The following is a 6,592-nucleotide window of genomic DNA, read 5'->3' as shown; positions in this document are numbered from 1 at the left end:
TCCCTATCGTCCCTGCTTCCACTACCTCCTCCGGTAGCGAGTTCCAGGCACCCACTACCCTCTGCGTAAAAAACTTGCCTCGTACATCTACTCTAAACCTTGCCCCTCTCACCTTAAACCTATGCCCCCTAGTAATTGACCCCTCTACCCTGGGGAAAAGCCTCTGACTATCCACTCTGTCTATGCCCCTCATAATTTTGTATACCTCTATCAGGTCGCCCCTCAACCTCCTTCGTTCCAGTGAGAACAAACCAAATTTATTCAATCGCTCCTCATAGCTTATGCCCTCCATACCAGGCAACATTCTGGTAAATCTCTTCTGCACCCTCTCTAAAGCCTCCACATCCTTCTGGTAGTGTGGCGACATCTGTTCAGGTACATAGAGGGAGAATTCAGAATGTCCAAATTACCTTTTAGCACGTCGTTCGGGACTTGTGGGAGGAAACCGGAGCACCCGGAGGAAACCCATGCAAACACGGGGAAAAGGTGCAGATTCAGCACAGACAGTGACCCAAGCCGGGAATCGAACCTCGGATTTGGCGCTGTGAATTCCATGAATTGCTCTCAACAGGTAATCTGGGAATTGTGGTCTTTAGCAGCCTTTTTGCAATCTTGGTCTTCTGCTGCAACATCGGACATTAACGTTCATAAAGCAGCTACACCAACTAGCTGGTGAGTTGAAATCGTTGGTCGACTTGGGGTTGCCCACTTAATAGCCCATGTAAATACATTACCTTTCTAGCGCCGATGCAACCTTTCTTAACATTCTTGAGGACCCATTCTGATACATGCCTCTCAAGATCAGGCCAACGTCTGGCCAATGTTCCCATTAAGCATTTGGTCTTGGGCATCTTCTTCATGGCGGATTCCTTCTCCTTCCACCAGTTTTGCACCAGTTTTTCGCCAACACTGAATTTTCTTTCTGCAGCACAATTATTTGACAAGTTAGTAAAGTTTATGACTTTTAGCTAGAAACCAGCTTCATACTTAATTTGTTTTGTCCGAAGGCTCATTTCATTTTGTGGTTCCCTGCACAGGATCTGCCTTGTTAATGTGTGTCATGCATGTTTGCAACGTAGCCTGTATTGCCTGCTCGATCCTTTGCGCCGAGTTACGAAGGAAAATAAAACAAGCATTTCTGGGTTGACAACTTAAGGCTGACTACAAATGCAATTATCGTGACCTGAAGAATTGGATCGTCTTATATGCAATATATTTGTAGCTACCCCGACTGTCAGAGAAGGTCCAACCACATAAAGTGATCCTGGTTTCAATAGAGTTATTTGCTTCTTATCTGTTTAAGAGCAAGAGTATATTTACACTATAGGTTTAGCTTTGGTGCAAAGCGATTTCAGCTTTGCATGGCCACTCAAGTATAAATTTGGAGTCAGGGTCCAAACCGACTATGCAGTGAATCAAAATGAGATGACTGGGTATGACATCGCACGGTAAAAATCCAGGATGTTGTAAAATTTGGTTGAAAAAATGCTCAAGAATATACCTTTGTTTGAATCTGCTGAGAGCAGGGAGTCTTCCCTCCCTGCTATCTGAACATGTACAGCGCTAACGTTCCGGAGACAGCTCTGCAGATGCATTTATCGCAGTGCCCACAAAATTCTCTCCTAAACAGGACAAGAAAAGATCCAGCTAGACAGCAATCAAGCTGTCCAAAATCCAAACTGGCACTATCAGTCTCGGGCCATTCCTACAGTTGCTTCTCGGCCTTTTGGCTAAGATCAAGTGTAGGATCATGCTTGAGGCCAGGTGTAACACCTGTTCTTGTCAGCTTGGGTCCAGTTTGTCTCTTTTGTGGGGACCATGAATTTGGATTCAGTTTGAATTGTTCTTTGGAGCAAACAAGAAGGTCGATTCAGGGTTTGCCCTCTCTACTCAGCGCATTGTATTTGTAACTTTGAGAAAATAAAATATATTTTTTAAATTGCTGCAGGTTAAATGCACACTCACTGTGATTTCCAACTTAATACTCCCGATAGCTTAACTTCATCATGAGTTAGGATGTGACTGACAATTAAAGTAAATGGAGACAATACTATAGAGGCTTGAAAAAAAAGAATGTTTCATGATTGTTTAGGACAGATGGATGCTTTATACGGATTTGATGCCCATATAAAAGAATAACATTTCTTGACAGTGCTGAAGATAAGTAGGTGGCTGCAGTTGACAGCCAGTTATTAGCTGCACCTTTCCTTCTTGATGAAATGCTTTGTGAGCATTTGAAAATTATTTTAAAATGATAATGCTCATTAATTATACAGAATGCTTTCATTTCATTGAAGTGTTTGGATGCCAATTCTAATTGTAAATGATTGAGCAATCGCTGTACAGTTGATTTATTTGATGGCTCTTGATGCCAACAAAATAATGTAACATAAAGTTGTCAACGTGCTCGGAGTGGGGTTGTGGGGTGGCGGGTAGGATGGGAGGAATGATTAATTGGTGTGGGTGATGATGTGTTAAGTAAGTTGGTTCAATGATGATTGCAACTGGATGCAGTGAAACTAGAAACAGGCTTCTGACACAGGAGATGGTCCAACACTGTTTTATTGAACTTCCTGATTGCTGTCCATAGTCTGCTGTGAGTTGACACTCTATCAATCTAGCTGATAACCTCCTACTGGCTTGACCAGACTAACTCTCTACCTCATGGTGATAGTGCTCACTGGCTTGTGCACTCTTACTATCTCAGTAGCTGTGTCCTGTAGAGAGAGGGAGAGTCTTAATGCCCTGTGTGCTTTATAGTGGTGCTGTCCTGTCTGGTGATTGGTTGTTATGTGTCGTGTGTGTTCATTGGTTATACTGTGTGTCAATCACTGCCTGTCTGAATCTCATTATATACATGAGTGGCTATTATGACATTTCCCCTTTTTGAAGTAAATTTTGGAACGTGGCGATATATATACATGCATGGTTATATACAAGTGGTGAGTGAATGAACATATGTACATGGGAAGGTGTCTATCGTGCAGATACAGAGCAAACTGAACAAAATTTACAAGATTTAAGTCTATAGATTCAGTCTTTGTGGTGGGCGACAAAGTCTTGTCGATCGCCTCAGAGGTGGAGAGGGGGACGCCGGCACTTGGACAGGCGGGATCGCTGCCAGATCGGTGGCCTCGTGGTGCGAGATGTCCGGAGGAGGCATGATGACATGAGGAGAAGTGTGACCAGGTGGTGGGCAGGGAACCTTTCGTAGCACCCTCCTGTTGCGCTGTAGAATGGAGCCATTTGGACAACGAGGGGCCTGGGGGCAGCCTGCCTGATGACAGTTGCTGGGGCTGACCAACCTCCCTCAGGCAACTGGACGCGAGCAACATCGTCTGGAGCCAGCACAGGTAGATCCTTGGCATGAGCATCATACGTGATCTTCTGCTGGTCAATGGATCGCTGCACTTTCTGCAGCACCGAGAGACGGTCAAGGTCTGGAACATGGATGGCTGGAACAGTCGTCCTCAGGTTGCGGTTCATGAGCAGCTGCGCCGGAGACAAACCAGTCGTCAGAGGGGTTGCCCTGTATGCCAACAGTGCCAGGTTGAAGTCCGAGGCTGAGTCTGCAGCCTTGCACAGCAACTGCTTGACAATATGGACCCCTTTTCCGGCCTTCCCGTTGGATTGCGGGTAATGGGGACTGGATGTGATGTGACTGAAGTGGTTGGATCATGCAAAGTCAGACCACTCTTGGCTGTAGAAACATGGGCCGTTGTCACTCATTACTGTGAGTGGTATGCCGTGCCTGGCAAACGTTTCTTTGCAGGCTTTAATCACTGACTTGGACATTGGGTCCGACAGTTTCACCACTTCCGGGTAGCTGGAGAGGTAGTCGACCAAGAGCATGCAATCACGCCTATTTGCGTGAAAAAGGTCTACCCCCACCTTGGACCACAGATATGTCACGATCTTGTTCTGTTGCAGTGTTTCCTTGGGATGAGCTGGTTGAAACTTCTGGCATGTTGTGCAGTTGAGGACCGTGTTGGCAATGTCCTGGCTGATGCCAGGCCAGTAGACTGCCTGTCGAGCTCTGCGTCAACATTTTTCGATCCCAAGGTGATCCTCATGGATCTGTCTGAGCACCATGGCTTACATGCTTTGGGGAATGACTATTCTATCTAGTTTAAGAAGGATCCCCTCGACGCCCGTTAACTCGTCTTTGACGTTGAAGAACTGGGGGCACTGCCCCTTTTGCCAGCCATGGGCAAGGTGTTGCAACACGCGCTGCAGTAGAGGATCTTTGTCAGTTTGTTTGCGTATCTGGACAACTCGTTCATCAGTGGCTGGGAGGTTGCTGGCACACAACTGCACTTGTGCCTCGATGTGGCGAATGAAGTCGCCCGGTTCACACGGCATGGTGATGGATCGGGATAGGGCATCCGCGACAATCAGCTCCTTGCCCGGTGTGTAGACTTCATTGTGTGTAGGATTTAGCCCAAGATGGCGCCAGAGCGAGGTGACTCTCTGCGAGCTCTCCCAAACAGATCCACTTTTTACTAACTTATACTCGTTCTAATCTTTCAAAAATTAATTCTAAAACTAACATTATTACTAACCTCCCTCTTTTAACCTCTGTTGCAGGCTTGAACATCCTCCGAGGCCCTTGGAGACCTTTTGACCCGACCCGACCTGACCTCCGCGACCTGGAATAAGATCGGGCCCAAACCGGAAGTGAAGCCCCGACCTCGATTTGGAGCCGACCCGGAGCTCGGAGCTCCCAACAGGCCTAACTATTGTTGCCAGCCCCCGGATCGCCTTGCCCAATCCCCGGAGCTCCCGACCCGACCCCCAACGACAAGACCCGGCCCAACATGACTCCCAGAGACCTGCCCAGCGACCTGACCCAGAGAGGCCCGCCCAACAACCTGACCTACCTGGTGATGGAAGAAAGAAAAATCCACGTGGAGGCCCGACCGGGTTGTGCAGTGCTGGTCCGAGGAGACAGAAGAGCTCTTACGTGAATGCTTAGAGACAGTGGACTGGTCCATATTTAAGAACTCAGCGACCAACTTAAATGAGTATGCCACCACCGTCACAGACTTCATCAGCAAATGTGTGGACAACTGCGTGCCAAAGAAAGCAGTACGTGCGTTCCCCAACCGGAAACCATGGCTCAATCGCGTGATTGACTCCCTACTGAAGGACAGATCTGAGGCGTTCAAGGCAGACGACCCTGACCTACACAAGAAATCCAGGTACGACCTCCTCAAAGCCATCAGAGGTGCCATGAGAGAATATCAAACAAGCTCGAGTCACAGACAGACTCTCGGCGGTTGTGGCAAGGACTAAACAACATAACGGGCCACAAAGCGAAGCCAAACAGTATCTCCGGCAGCAGCGCACCCCTCCCTGATGAACTCAATGCATTCTATGCTCGGTTCGAGCAGGTAACCAACAATCCGCTTTCGAGTGCCCCAGCAGCCCATAATTCACCCATACCCACCATCACAGTTTCCGAAGTCAGATTGGCCTTCCTGAAAGTGAACCCTCGGAAGGCGACGGGCTCGGACGGGATCCCTGTTCGTGCACTCAGAGCCTGCGCGGACCAGCTGGCAGAGGTATTCGCGGACATCTTTAACCTGTCCCTACTCCACTCCGAGGTCCCCACCTGCTTCAAGAAAACCACCATCATACCGGTGCCAAAGAAGAACCAGGCAACCTGCCTCAATGACTACCGACCAGTGGCCCTGATTTCAGTCGTAATGAAGTGCTTCGAGAGGTTGATCATGAAGCGCATCACCTCCATACTCCCAGAATGCCTTGATCCACTGCAATTCGCATACCGCTGCAACCGGTCCACATCAGACACCATTTCCCTGGCCCTACACTCATCCCTGGAGCATCTCGAAAACAAGGACTCCTACATTAGACTCCTATTTATTGACTACAGCTCTGCCTTCAACACCATAATCCCAGCCAAGTTCATATCAAAGCTCCAAAACCTAGGACTTGGCTCCCCACTCTGCAACTGGATCCTCGATTTTCTGACCAACAGACCACAATCAGTAAGAATGAACAACAACACCTCCTCCACAATAGTCCTCAACACCGGCGCCCCGCAAGGCTGCATACTTAGCCCCCTACTCTACTCCCTGTACACACACGACTGCGTGGCAAAACTTGGTTCCAACTCCATCTACATGTTTGCTGACGATACGACCATAGTGGGCCGGATCTCGAATAACGACGAGTCCGAATACAGGAGGGAGATAGAAAATCTAGTGGAGTGGTGTAGCGACAACAATCTCTCCCTCAATGCCAGCAAAACTAAAGAGCTGGTAATTACTTCAGGAAGCAAAGTACTGTACACACCCCTGTCAGCATCAAGGGGGCCGAGGTGGAGATGGTTAGCAGTTTCAAATTCCTAGGGGTGCACATCTCCAAAAATCTGACCTGGTCCACCCACGTCGACGCTACCGCCAAGAAAGCACAACAGCGCCTATACTTCCTCAGGAAACTAAGGCAATTCGGCATGTCCACATTAACCCTTACCAACTTTTACAGATGCACCATAGAAAGCATCCTATCGGGCTGCATCACAGCCTGGTATGGCAACAGGGCCGCAAGAAACTTCAGAGAGTCGTGA

The 6,592-nt window shown here is 48.2% G+C and overlaps 1 pseudogene; it reads left to right on the top strand.

Moving 5' to 3' along the window:
* Positions 1–1,710: 1,710 nt before the first annotated feature.
* LOC140430299 (U2 spliceosomal RNA) lies at positions 1,711–1,934 on the top strand (annotated as a pseudogene).
* Positions 1,935–6,592: the final 4,658 nt, after the last annotated feature.

Source organism: Scyliorhinus torazame, chromosome 1 (genome assembly GCF_047496885.1).
Source record: "Scyliorhinus torazame isolate Kashiwa2021f chromosome 1, sScyTor2.1, whole genome shotgun sequence".
Taxonomy (NCBI): domain Eukaryota; kingdom Metazoa; phylum Chordata; class Chondrichthyes; order Carcharhiniformes; family Scyliorhinidae; genus Scyliorhinus; species Scyliorhinus torazame.
Note: the sequence above shows the minus strand (reverse complement) of the source record. Positions and strands in the feature narration are given on the sequence as shown.